The sequence below is a fragment of the Drosophila kikkawai genome, chromosome 2L (genome assembly GCF_030179895.1).
Source record: "Drosophila kikkawai strain 14028-0561.14 chromosome 2L, DkikHiC1v2, whole genome shotgun sequence".
Lineage (NCBI taxonomy): Eukaryota > Metazoa > Arthropoda > Insecta > Diptera > Drosophilidae > Drosophila > Drosophila kikkawai.
In genome coordinates this window covers 5,843,791-5,857,700 of record NC_091728.1, presented here as the reverse complement: position 1 = coordinate 5,857,700, position 13,910 = coordinate 5,843,791, and the positions used below count along the sequence as shown (strand labels likewise).

The window sequence follows — 13,910 nt, the reverse complement described above, 5'->3', positions numbered from 1 at the left end:
TAAACACGCTTTACCCTTTTTTAAACATATTAACTCTTTGTTTGCTGCCAAATTTCTGCTTTTCCATAGAGAGCTTGCAAAAGTTTGAATAAATTAAATTAAAATGAATTTTTTGCCCCAACTTTAATGTTTTTCTACTACAAAATCTAATGGATAAAAATAGTTTAGCATTATATGCTTTTAATATTATGAATAAGTTGCAACTTAACGCTTATATGAACATTGTTGGCAAAGTTTAAATCAGCAAAAGCTTCTCAGCGTAAAACAACATTTAAATGAAAAATTGTTGCATTTGTTAAAATAGTTGCATATAAAATAATTTCAGAAAACAGTACTCTCTTTTTTATACCATTTGTGTTTGTGATTAATAATTAAATAGATAAAACTATTAAAAATTCATGTTTTTTCTGGAATGTCTTAATAAATTTAATAGGTTTTAATTGATGTACTACTCAGCTTTTCAATATAAATTTAACTGCTAGTCACACTTACACATGTTGACAAGCCCGCAAAACATATTTATAACAATTTATGTATTGTATCTGACTTAATAAAAAATTACCCAGCAGTGAATTTATTCTGGGAGTATTTGATTTATTGGAATTTATGAAGTATATATATATTTATTTGTTATATTTGTTATAAAATGGACATTTGACCTTAATTAATATTATTTTCTTCCAGTTTATTGTATAAATCTAGCTTATTAAATACCTTTTAATATAATTTCAAGACTAAAAAATACACAAAATGCAAGTTAAAGACCATCTCGAAGTCCCTACTTGCAATATTAGTCAAAACGAATGCTTTTTCGACTCAATTTTAATACGATTTATCTATGTCAAGTTGATAAATCAATTTGATTTGAATGTGTGAATGTGTTATCCTGAATGTTCGCATCCTTCGACCTCCTGCTGATTGCTTCAAAATGTTGTTTATCAATTTGGCAGCTCGTCTTATCAATTGCAAAAATGTGCAATGTGCATTCAATTTGCTAAGCGACTTTAGGTGAACAAAAAATATATATAAATAGTAGCAATAACAAATCAATTTCCATATTATTATGAGTTATTATTCTTCTCACTATGATTGAATCGTGCCAGAGGAAAATTGCTGGCGAGGAAAAACACTCGACTGCCTTGGCAATAAATTTAAAACCTATAAAGTGAGCAGCATTCCCAGAAGACTAGCGCCGGCCGACCGAAATGACAGGCAAACAAAGGAGTTGAATTTATTTGGCCCCAGGCCTTAAATTATTTCAGATTTATTTACCTAAAGTCACTTTGGGGCAACTCTTTTGACAACTGAACCTCTGCTGAACCAAGTTCGAGTTGATTTGTCTCCACTCGGCTGGAAGTCCCCGAAAATAAACCCGTGAAGGGGACTTGTTCTTTTTCTGGAGTTTTGGTTTTGGTGTGAGCCGCCTTGGGCTCTGTCCTTGGCTTGCCTCCCTTGCCACCCCCTTCGACAATCAATAATTCATTGACCTTCTGTGCCCCACAATGCAGCATCAGTTTATTTGTTTGTTTCCACTTTTATTGTGACTTTCACTGGGAGTTTATGACCCCAGACCCAATGCAGTTTCTATTCAAAAATTTAAGGCATTTTTGGGAGCTATCTTTAACCCGTATGTCAGACAGAATTGCAAGTCCTGGTTGTCTAGAGACACAGATAATTCACTTTGGTCTTTTAGTAGTCTTTTTCTTTACTAAAAAAATATTGAGATCATCTAAAAACGGATGAACAAATTAGAGAAATCAAGTTAATTAACACAAGCTACAAAAACATTTAAATTAAATATCTTTGAGAAGAAATTGGTTTTAATTTCAACCAATAATTTAGGGAATATTTTTATAAGTAAATTATTTTAAACTCTTTTAAAAAATTTAATCCATATTTAGCTGGTTAAGTCCCACCACTAAAATCGTATTTTGTTAATATTTTCTTTGCTTATTTGCTCATGGGAAATACCCAATGGGTTTGTGGGACAGATAAGGGTGGTGTCAGCCAACAAGGGTTAAAAGCGGGTGAGGGGAGCCGTCATAACGCGAAATTTGATTTATGTTTGCGGCATTACAAAGTCTCTCTGGTGTGTCAACACTTGGCGTGCGCCAAAATGAAAAGGCTCATCAATAATTGAGATCGAATGCTGGCCAAAAATGTACGCCCTGTGGATCTGCGGGCTAATTGCAAATATTTGTAGAGTTGATATATGCATTTAACTGCATATCCATCCGCATTCGATATGCAATAATCCCGGGCCGTTTCCGTTTCCCATGTCCCGAGGGTCCTTTTCCGTGGCCATCGCCTTTTGTCTGTGCGGCATAAAGCTAATTGCTTGTGTCCCCGTATTTGCTTTGTTGGATATGTATGTACATACATATATCCTGGCTCCTGCTGGCTGCCGGCTTCAAATAAAGTCCTCTTTGCACGCGAATCAAATGAAATTGAGCGCAAATAATAATAAGATATTGACTCTCGCCATCTAGGAAAGGCAACTCAATTTATGCAGCGAAATGTGCCAAACAATTATCCCGATAAAACGTGATTGATTATGCCGGGGGAGTGGCTTCCTTTGCTGGCTGCCTGGCTGCTGCCTAGCAGTTTTTCCGCTTTCCGTTCGCCTTTCCAGCTAGCAACGAATTTTCAATCAATGGAATAATTACGTGTCCTTCCCGAAGCCCAATGGAGTGTGCAAAATTTTCAATCAACGAATGCGACCCAGCGTCGGCGGGGCAAAGGGGCAAATCTACTTAACCAAATTGATGACAATGCGATAAGTCAGAGACGGCGAGTTAAGCCGCTTAAATGCTTATAAACTGTCGTGTGCCTTCCTTCACCATCCCAATGCGAAAATACCACCGTCTCCCAGATGTCAGGAAATGTATATGGAGTCCATATTAAGCTGCGTCTATGCCAATTGCTTGAGAGGGCAACTTTTTTGGCCAGCAATGCGAATTATTTGTGATGCATATGCTGGCATCCCGCTCGCTGAGACTCTGACTTTGGTTGTGCAGTGGGAAAAAAATTCTTAAAGGGATTTGGATAAAAATGTTTAATGTGTCTGATCATAGCTTAAATACAAGAGAAGAAATAAAATTGCAGCAAATTTTCATATTCAAAATATACATGAAGAAAGCCCAAAATGTTTAATATTATTCCCAAATTTATCTCTGTGTAATTCTGGCTTTGGCTCCCAAGTTCGATCTAGCATAAATTGTTGACATGCCTGGCCGCATTAAATTCAGCCCTGGCACGTACAACAATTCGAGGGGGTTAGCACCGCTCCTGCCCTCTTTCTGGCTCCCCTTTGTCCCAGGTTGCGGGTGCGTGGGTTTGTGTGAGCATGTTATTGTCGTAAATATATCAAATATTCGTATCGTGCCATAAATAAGCAAAATAAGTGACTACTATTCTCTCATAATTGGCAATTTGCGTTTGCCACTCGTTAGCTGGAATCCTTTTGGCCCATTTGTCCCTTAAACTATTGCTTCCTCCCTTTCTCTCTTTTAGTGAATCCCCATTCCTGTAAGAGTTACAGCTGCTTGTTAGGCGGTGACAAGTGTCAACATAAAAACAACACATCATATTACGTATACGCCCCGTGGTGCCAGGCCACAATTCAACTTCAGTTGTTCTCGATTTAAATTTGTCAAGTTAACGCCTAATGGTTGCGGCTTAGGCCTGGTGCGGTTGAGGGGGGGGAAACCTTGGGTATGCTTCATATTCCACATACGCCACGTAGACCCGTTGCAAATTTTCAACTTTGCGGCTGTCCAACAACTTCTCGGCAGTTTCACTCCGAAGCCAGGACAAAGCAAGCGTTAAAGGTAAGCACAAAGTTTGCAAGGTGCACTGAAGAAAAAAAGGGGGATTTAAATTAAATAATCAAATAATAAATAAATAAAATTTCATACATAATAAAGGTTTTATGAGTCAGATAAATGTATGAAATCATTTTTAAAAATAAAATTTGATTTAAAAAGCTTATTCCTAAATTCATGTGACTAATCTCTCTGTGTTTTAAGTGAGTGTCATAGTCTTAGTAGCAAAGGCACCTTCAGGATTAGCTTCCGAGCCCCCTGACCCCATGAGTAGACCACAGCATAGCAAACCCTTCACGGAAAGAGGGAACTGAAACCGGAAGTTCCAAGGAGGAAGGGCTCGTTGTAGCTGCTCATCTTGCTCTCGATTGCACCGACACCTGCTGACAGCGGCCAACTTACTCAAACTTAAACCTGTAAACAACTCTCGACCGGCAAACAGGATACGCCAGGTGCTGAGCCGGGGGGGCGGAGCTTGCCCAGGCAAAGTCAAAGTAAAAATTCTATAAAAAAAATGGCACTAGCACGTGAACAGCTCCTTGGGGCGAACGGAACTCATGGCGGAAGTGATGATGATGCTGATGATTTCCGCAAACAAATATTTCGTTTGTTCAACCAACTGCGGAAAAAGGAACAAGGACGCAAACGGGAACGGGAACGGGCACTGGAACAGGGATGGGCACAACATTAGCCCAAACAATTTCAGGTTGCCCTGTTGCCGGCAGGTGTAAAAGTATGTGTGTGTGTGAGTTCTTTTTTTTGGTGTTGTTCATTCTTACCTTTCAGCATTCAAAAGTGTGTGTGTGCTCGCTTACACATTGTTTCACTTCCGGTTTTTGTGGTTTCGTTGCTTTCGGCGGCGGGGCAAAACGAGCTCAGTGGGTTAAATGGAAACATCTCCGCATTTCTTCGCCCCTCCTCCTCACCGACTATGCAAATGGGCTAGGCCCGTCCACAGCAAAATGCGGCACAATGCTGCTGCTGCCCCAAGAAAATAAAACAAAATAAAACAAAAAAAATTAAGCACACACTACGGCAGCAAGTACAACAAATAAAGCAACCCAAATGAAATGGTTACAAAGAGATAAAAAGGGAAATGTTGCTGCTGTTGTGTCGCTGATGTTGCTGCTGCTGGTGCTGCTGCTGGTGCTGCAACTCCTGTGCTTGACACTTGCAGATTTAGCGCTTCATTTGCAGCAGCAGCGTCAGCTGAGAGAGATGGGACACACATTGGGGTGCCTGGGAAGGGGTTGAGTGGGTTACGGAAGCGCCAGAATATCCTTATTCTCATACAAATTTCATGTCAAGTTTCTGGCGGATTGTTTAACATAAGCAAGTGCCTGGGGCTGGTCAGGGATTTCAGTGGATTTTGGTTTAAATTTACATTTTCATTGCGGCGACATCAAGTAAACTTAAGGCAGAAACATGTATAAACATATAAATATTTAAAAATGTAAAAGTATTCATTTTATATTACTATAATTTAATTTTTTATCGAATTATGCTTTATTTAATTGCAAGCTACGTTAATTTTGCTGGGCCTTTAAATCTTTAAATATAATTTTTAATTCAATTAACAGATTGTAGTTTAATTACTATGTGCTGTGGCTCTCAAGAGCTGCGTTTTAAATTATTACGTGTGAATTTATGGACATTGACATTGCATATATACACATTAGCACATGGCATTTAAAATTACTTAACAGTACAGCGATTTATTGACTACCGCGGCGCCTGAATTAATCATAAAGAGCAAACATAATTATGTGATTGATTAATTTTGTAAAGTTTTAATTATTAAAAAAAAAGTAATGGATGGAAATAAATAACGGAAAAAATAGAGCTTTTTATATAGCTAATTTCACTTAATATCAATGGCTTTTGTACATTTAATTATACAGAAATTTAAGCATTATCTCCATAAATATTAATCTCTGATGGCTCCTCATTTAAATGGAGAATTCTAGGAGCCTGATTTGTAAAAGCTCTTCTTGGGATTTTCACATCCTGTAGTGTGTCTTCAACAAATTGCCTAAATAAACAGCATTTTCTGCTTTGTCGAATATCCTTTTTAGTCTTTTCTTCAAATCTGTTTTCTTTTCTTTTTGTTGTGGGTTTGTTCTGGTTCTGGTTTGTGGGTTTTTTTTTTGGGTTTCTGACTGGCTCCAAATCGTTTGTCGCTTAAGCTGCTCGCGCAATTCAAATTGATTTATAACGAAGAAATGTTTTATCAAGTCGATGAGGGAAATGGTTGCCCTTCGTCTGGTGAACTCGCGTCATTTTCCACCCGCACACACACACACACACACATGCATACATACTCCTCCCCAGGCCCCGCTTAAGGACTGTTTTTGTGCGGTCTTCCCCATTGCTAGATTTCTCATGACATTTGGCTCCACTTTCCACTTGCCTCTGCTGCAGTCGCAATGATTTCGAAAATATTTTCCTTTGCCGACACTATTCCTATGCTTTTCGCCTGCTTTTCTCCGTTTCTGCTTTTCTGCTGCTGCACAAAAATATGCGAGGGCCATGGCAACGATGCTGAATCGTGCCCAAGCTGCAGTTTGTTGTACGTGCAATGGCAGCCAATAGTCAAAGTTGTCATTTATATGCCCTGAAACCTGCCTCCGCATCCTCCTGCCTTGCCACCCCCAATCCATACTCTTTTTCCAACTTCCTTTTTCGGCGCGGGCGGCGGTTCCGGGTGGGTGGTTCTGGTCCTGCTTCTGGCTCTCTGGCTCTGCTGGGGCCAACTGATTTATGACACTCAAATGAACTCCGACGCTGACTGAATAAATTTTGAAGGCGACTTTTGTGTCGAGTTCTCGATTTGTTTGGCATTTTTTCCCACTTTTCCCCGAACTCTGGCCACCGCTTTTGTATCTCTCTCTCGTTTGGCGCCAAAAATTTCACTTTTTTCTTTGAAATTTATTTATACTTATAGATTGCAGGGGTAAGTAGGGTATACGGGGTTCGTGCAAGAAAAATAAAGTATGTTTAAGCTGAAGTTTGCATTGAATTTATTTATACTTATAGATTGCAGGGGTAAATAAGGGAATGGGGTAACCCAAGTGGTCTTTATAGCTTAAAATTTTAAATTTAAATATAAAAAAAATTGTATTTAAAATATTAAATCTTAATTGGTAGAATATTACCTTCACATCTAAGATTCTAATAGATATTTTCTCTACTAAAAATATGTTTTTCCTGAAACCTGCCTTGGTTTGGACTTGCCAGGGTATTCCCTATTCGAAGTCCTCCTGTTTTCCCAATTTTTCCTTGTTTTTGCTGACTTTTTAATGCCTTGTGTTCGGCTGCTTCTTCTAGTTAGTTAGTTAGTTGTTGCTTGTTGGATTTATGAACCTGCCACAAATTCGTCAGCGAAAATCTCAGGCAAAATTCTTTCTAGTTGTTTCTGTTTTGTTTTCATATTGTTTTGTTTTTCTTTTCGTTTCTCGTGTTGAGTTTGTCAAAATTTTGACATTGAATCTGTTATGCGGGTGGGGGAAAAAAAAATATCTGAAAAAGGATAGCCGCAGGTGGGGTGGGCTAAGGATCACTAGGAAGTGGATGAGCATGTGGAAGTGGTTGCAGTCGCTGCAGTATTTGGCTGACTGGCTTTTCCAGCTTGGATTTATCTTCCCTTTTCCGGCTACCATTGGTTTTATTTTTTTCCGCATTGGCGCCATAAAAAAAAGAGCTCCATCGACGCTGGCTGCTTGTGAAATAATTGATGTGCAAATGTTGAGAATTCAATTGAGTTCACCTTGAGTGAAAGTGCAGGGCGGGGCGAAGGCAGCAAGATAGACAGCGACTTTCACTCTGACGAACGTTCAAATGTGCGCTGGGAAAAATATATACATGAAGGGAGGGTATGAAATGGGAAGGGAAAATCGGTAGAGAGGCGTCGAGTAAATTGGTGGCTTAAATTGATTAAGCACTAAACGCAATCAGTTATACATGATTTAGAGCATAAACTATGCATATTTTGATAACCGAAAGGCAGCGAATTCATAACAAGTTCATGGACAATTTGCGGTCCTTAATTATTTAGAAATTGAAATGACAGAGAGCGAACAGCAGTTGAATGCGAGTGATTATTAAGTTAAAAATAAACATTTGAATTAAATAATATTTTACTAATTTACAAATTGTCAAATTAATAAATTTAAATTAATTTATTACATTTTTTATGTTATTTATGTAACATTTTAATTTAAATATTATAAACCAGTTCACCAAACATTTATTTTTACTCCGAAATTTCAATGGTTAGGGGAAATTTCCCTCAAAATAAGTTGAAATATCCTAGAGGCAAACTTTTGGCAGGGAATATAGGGTAGTTTTGTACACTCTGACTAAGCAGTTGCAGAAAGTACCCAATAATGATAAAATATCCTTAAGGGATATTTCACTATTAACACAGGCAAATTTAGCCCTCTTCACAAGCAGTTGAAGGAGATTTTTTTTAACAGGATAAAGGGATGTTCATACGCAGACCCGAAAGCAGTGCCAGGAAAGTGGGGGAAATGTATATTTGTTGAAGAAATAAAGGGAAACTTTAGCTCTCTAGCTGGTGAAGAAAGGAAATAAGGTTAAAGTTAGAAGCAAGCAGTTCAATTCAAAATCACATTGACAACAAATGGGGGATAAAAATCAACAGGTGGCCAATAAATACTAACTTACTTAGAAAAAAAAACTAATTTTATTAATGATTTAATAAGATATATCATTTACATTTCAATACTGAAAAGAAATACACATTAAAAAAGCAATAATGACGAAATGACAACAAATATAATTTGATCAGCAATTGTATTCTTCAAAATATTAAGTGTAAAATTATTTATTTATAAGTAATTAATTAAAATTAGTAATAATACATTTTAAAGTAAAAATGGATCTGTGTATCCTTTTCAGATATTTTCAAATATTTAATAGTTAATTCTTAATATTAGAAATAAATATATAAAACAAATATAATTTAAAAAAAAAAACTTCATTAAATTTTACAATTAATACCGATAACCCTTTGACATTTATCTGCAGGGATATTTTAGGATTCGTTTTTCCCCTTCGTACGAAGCCAAGTACGAAGCTTTAACACACATTCGGAGTGCGGCGAATTGGTCTCCTTTCAAAAAGCTTTCCCCACGTGCGTGTGACTTCGTTTGTGTGAGTGCTCGTTTTGAGTGTGTGTGTGTGTGCGTGTTTGGACCATCATCGAGGTTTTCCGAAGTGGGAGCCTTCGCCTTTGCCTTCGCGTTTCTGGCCAGATTCAGAATTTGTGCCGTCGATCTCAGTATTGTGACGGCATCCAGGGGCTGCGGAAGTGCCACACACACGTGTCCTCGCGAGTCCTTCGAGACCTCAACGGTAAATCGAGTGGGTCAGGCGGCTTTTCGAGTTTTTACGCGAGTCTTACGAGAGTTTTTCCCCGACAAGGCAAAGGCGTCAGTTTTGAGCGGTGCGCGCGTTAACGAGCAAGGCGAGGAAATTCGCAGAAAACGGCCTTTTCAATGGCCCCCAAACCGACCGAGCGACCAGCGATAACGGAAGACAACAATAGAAATTTAAATATTCATGAACAGTGTCGATTGTCATCAATTGTGTCACCCAGTGTGTGTGCGCGTGTGTGTGTTTGTGCTAACATTTCCCGCTCCGCGTACCAATCAGCGGTGGGCCACATTGCCTGTCATTGTCAATCAGCAGACAGCAGACAGGGAACAAACCATAACAATAACAAGGGGCCAAACAACAACAACAATAACAATAACGAACTAACAAACAACATTCGCAAAACGGCAATAGCACACACTGTGTCAAATGTCAGCCGCAATTGACAAATTTACGCCTGGATTTTGCATATTTAATCGACATACATGCAACTGCAATTAGCCATGTTTAATGGGAGAGAGAGAGAAAAAGAGGAGCTAATCTTTACTGTACAGAGAGTATTAGGTTACCCAATTACAACTCGATCGTTTGGCTATTGAACACCCCAAAAAGTAGGCAATGGAAATCGTTTATTTTATTTTGTAAACTTTACAAACTTCGTGTTTAGCAGAGTGAGAAAGTATCAGTATATTCCAATCAATCGACAGTTGACATTTGTAACGGATTAACCATGAAATTAAGCCCCCTAATCGGTGATTCGTTCGTGCGTATCCATAAAACTGTCAAAATGAATAAATAAACTGTCAATTGCAATTGCCCAAAGTATGCAACCGAAAAATGTGGCCAATACCCGGCAGACAAGCAAACATCGAACATTCGTTCCTCCTTTCGTGTGATTTATGTTTAGCCAAGCGTGCAAATAGGCGAACTCGGGGAGGGGTGGTCCGTGGGCAGGTCCTGGTTTTATGCTCTAAGAGAGGACGGTAAAATGACGCGAAAATCGTCAAGCAATTTGCTTTGCTTTTATGTGGAGAGAGGCACAGCAAAAAATAATATTAAATATCAATTTGAGATGGAGAGGCATTTTTTTAAAAACTTTAAAGTGTGGCGGAATACAATAAATCTTTAAACTTAAATGGTTTCAACTTTAGCTGAGTTTAAGTAGTAAACTTCCTTTAATATTTCAGTATTCTTACACCATTTTATAAATTAAATATGCCAATTTGTGGACTTAACTTAATGCCACACAATCTAATGAATCATTAGTCATGCTTAATCAAGGCTATTTAGATGATTAAAATGCATTAAATCCAATTAAATTAATTACACAAATCTGATGGCCTGAAAAAACATGCCATTAGCTTTTAAACCAATCTGTAATCATATCAATGTTTAATCTACAACAGCCACAATTATATTTAGATTAATTAATTATATGTAATCAATTTCAAATGTCCCTAGATTCCAAGGACGTGCTATGTAAATGTAATTCATACAAGTTAAATAAAAAAACACTTTTTTGCTGCAGTAAAGTAAATGAAATGAAATTATTTAACTTAGTTTAAATGTCTTAGTATGATAAAACTAAAATAAAAGTTTAATAATGTCTAAAACTTGGCTTATCAATTAGTAGTTCCATTACAATATCAATTGTTTTTCGCTGTGCACACGGGTGTTTTTGGAGTAGGCCAAAATGTGGCCCATACATGCGACGGACGCTGCCGCGTTGATGGCTTTAATTCCAGCCCTTTTGGCCCAGAACAAGTGCTGGCAAGTGCTTGGGTTTGCTGTGTTCTGGTTTGTTTGGTTTTGGTGGAAGTTGTGTGTGCTCCGGGAGTGGGAGCGTTGTTATCGCTTTGGTTGCCAATGGATTAGCCGGCTTGTAAAGTACTAGACCAACTGTAGTTGCAGGCAATGTTGTGTGTGGGCTGCATAAATCCTTATTAAATTTGCCAAGCTACAAATTTTATTTCCCCCTTTAAAACAGAAAAACGTATTAGAAGCCTCTTGGATCCTTAAAAATAAACATTTCCTCAAACCCATTCTATGTGAGGCTTTCTCAGAAATTTTATTTTAATTAGCCTCGCCGCAGTCGAGTATTTTAGCACACACACCTTTGCAATTACTCAAACCAAAGTGGAGGAAAGAGGGCATTTTCCGGCAATAATGCCGTTTTAGGGCTCTCGGGCTCATAAGCCAATTAAAAACAAAAGTCGCAGGAAATCTCATTTACATTTTCCATACATCTTGGCAAAAGCCAAGAAAAGTTCTTGTTGTCGTTGGCTTTGTTTTTGCCGTTTCGTGTTTTCTGGGGCTTACAATTGACACCTGACTATTCACCTGCCTTTTGGCTGCTCAAGGACTTTTGTCCTGGCTGGCGCCAATCAATCAAACGGACCAAGGACACCGGGCGTTGTCCCGGCCAAGGGTCCGAGGGTATCCTGTGGAAATTCTGGTTTGGGTTCTTGTTTGGGCTTGAGCTTCCTTGCCTTACCTTCTTCTTGGAGCGCCGAAAATTAAAATTCTTCAATGTGAGGAAAGGCATAAAAATGTATAAAATATATATGAAAAGGCTGTCAAGGGTCGAATAAATAATGTAAAAAGGGAAATGCTTTTTTTCTCGAGGCCCCTCGGGGCACCAAAAAAGTTCCTTAAGTTGTCGATGGTAACCGCACGAATTTAAGCCGAAGGATAAGAATTTTTCTGCCAGAATTTGGGTAAAATTTTCAACTCTAATGGAGTGTGAACAAACACACCCACACAGCTTACACCGTACAGTTTTCCCGCTCACCTAATCACATTGAAAGCTTAACGCCCGCCCAAGGACATATCCTGAATAATGAACACCATTGTCGGTGGTTTTGGTGGCAGTTTCAGCTCGGTTTCTGCTTCGCTTCCAGTTCCAGTGGCTACTTTTTGGCTAGTTGGCTAATGACCGTGGCTGGCCAAAGGGAGCATCAATAATTCAGGGCCAACTTTGAATGCGCTTTGAGCGCATTACATTTAATCAGAATTCATACAGGACTTAGTGCCACATGTGTGTGTGTGTGTATGTGTGTGTTCCAGCATGTCTGTGTGATTGTTTATGCTAATAATTCATAAACACGCGCCTGTGAAAAGCCCACACGCAAACATACGCACCAGGCACCAGATGAAATCTTGTAGAATAAGGCTTATTGTCAGACATCCTTGGGCTAGGTCCCTTGCTTTTTGCTCCCTGTCTCCTTGTCCCTTGCCCCCCAGCACCTCATATGCTCCTCATGTCCTTACATCCCTTTGAATCTTCGGCCAAGCCGCTTAGCCTTAGACCTGCACTGAGGGAAAATACCTAGATAGCCATAGTTTCAGGCTTTTTGTTTTATTATTTTTTTGAGTTAGTATGAAAGGTATTGTAGAAGCAATATCCCGACCTTTTCGCTCAGCGTCCTTACCAGACTTAGACGCCATCAGAAGCAATACTCATAGGTGGTCTGCAAAAGGCTTCCCAAGCTGTTGGCCCGCACTTTGTGGTCTGTGCTGGCATGCTAGGATAATAAAATGTTGCCAGGACTCGCGCTGCTTCTATTCGCCTACTCCTGCTCCCGCTCCTGTGGCCGCTGATGCTGCGGCTCCATATGTGCCACGGGAAATTCCGGCTGCATCTGCTGCCGCAGACCAAGAGGAGCGAGATATTGAGAGGAGGAAACAGGTTTTAATCTTTATGAAGCATATTTCATATCGCTTTTGGAACGCTTTTTTATGACTGCCAGGACGGGTCTTCTTTTCGACATTATTAAAGGGCATTTTATTGATTGGTTCGCCGGGGTTTCCTGTGGGGAATGCGCAGGCAGGAGAGCAGGTGGAACGCTTGATTAAAGTTGATTTTACGTGCGGTGGTTTATTTCGTTTTCCAAAAAAGCAAAAGATTCGGGCTCGGGTTCACGGGGCGCTATTTTTTGTTCGGTTGGAGTTTCCGTTTGTCATTCAAAAGGTTGTGCTTCCCTTTGGTATTCGATTTATCGCAGAGGTTTTTACATTTCCTTTTTAAATAATTATTTTTTAAAATCTTTTTTATCAAAAGAAAAACTTTGCGGGGGGTTTGAAATATTATTACGAGGTTGTTAAGGACAATTTTTTCATTGAAGTTTTTTTAATTGTCCTCGATTTTATTTTATTCGTTGTACTTAAAACTCCTATAAAAGTGGAGATTAATTTTAATGAAGCACATTTTTCTTTTGATATTTTTAGTAATCTTAAATATACATTTTTGGAATTTTTATTTAATTACTTAACAACCAAAATAATTGCTACCTTATTTTATATATTTTTAAGCACCATTTTTCTTTACCTTTCGGCCACTATCTAGAATATTTCCACCCAATTCCACTCCGTTTAGTTTCTCATTAATCCTAGCGATTCCCGTTCAAACACTCGCCATAACAATTACACTAACCAACACACACATTTGGCGGCTAATCAGCAGAAGCCCAGGGTCACTTCCTGCCCGCTCCTCAGTTCCCACAACTATTTATTTATTGTTCGGTTCAAGTGCAAGGCAATAAATCTGCGGCCAAGTTTTCTGTGTGTGTTGAATTTCATTTTCTCTATCATTAATTACGACGGTTTGTTTAAAGGACGGAGGCACGGGCATGGACTTGGGAAACCGCAGGAGCCGCCACTCGATAATAAATCATTTACCTTGCAGCCAAA

At 38.8% G+C, this 13,910-nt stretch overlaps 1 protein-coding gene across 1 annotated transcript in view; it reads left to right on the top strand.

The window, feature by feature from the left end:
- The first annotated feature begins 9,141 nt into the window (after positions 1–9,141).
- dpr3 (defective proboscis extension response 3) overlaps positions 9,142–13,910 on the top strand; it is a 51,480-nt gene continuing 46,711 nt past the window's right edge. Inside the window, exon 1 of the mRNA XM_017166555.3 lies at positions 9,142–9,200. The gene's annotated coding sequence lies outside the window, so the exon portion shown is untranslated. The remainder of the gene's footprint in view (positions 9,201–13,910) is intronic.